Genomic DNA, 730 nt, shown 5'->3' with positions numbered 1-730 from the left:
AACCATACATCCCGCCATGAAAACAAAAACAGTGACGTCACGTGGCTGCTTTCAGTGACTCTTAAAAATGTCGGAATTCAGAAGCAAACACCTGTTGATGTGACCATACATAAAATAAGATAAGATAAGATAAGATAAGATAATCCTTTATTAGTCCCGCAGCGGGGAAATGTACAGGATTAAAGCAGCATAGGGTATAGTGCAAACAAGATACATAGTAAAAAAATATATATATAAAGATCAAAAATAAGTATTATAAATAGCAAATAAGCAATAAAAACAGTAAAGAATCCACAATAACTTAAATATTATATATACAGACAGAATAACTATTATAACTATTATTGCACAGTGTATTTGTATTGCACAGGTTTTTAGTGTCATGTGTCATGTGGTCTACTGGTTGTGCAACCTGACAGCAGCAGGAAGGAAGGACCTGCGGTACCTCTCCTTCACACACCGGGGGTGAAGCAGCCGGTGGCTGAAGCCACAGAGCTGCCAGAGTGTCCTGCATGGGGTGGGAGGTGTTGTCCATCAGGGATGACAGCTTAGCCGTCTCCCACTACTTCCACCGTATCCAGTGGACACCCCAGGACACTGCTGGCCTTCTTGACAAGTTTGTTTAAAAATGTTTACATGTGTAAATACTTGTTGTGACAAATGGTTGTATAATACCTGTTTACTGGTAGTTTCAACGATTACAAGGGGACCATTTAGTCATTATTTGTAG

The sequence above is a fragment of the Anoplopoma fimbria genome, chromosome 6 (assembly GCF_027596085.1).
Source record: "Anoplopoma fimbria isolate UVic2021 breed Golden Eagle Sablefish chromosome 6, Afim_UVic_2022, whole genome shotgun sequence".
Lineage (NCBI taxonomy): Eukaryota > Metazoa > Chordata > Actinopteri > Perciformes > Anoplopomatidae > Anoplopoma > Anoplopoma fimbria.
The sequence above is the reverse complement of the archived record's forward strand: the minus strand, read 5'-3'. Positions refer to the sequence as shown.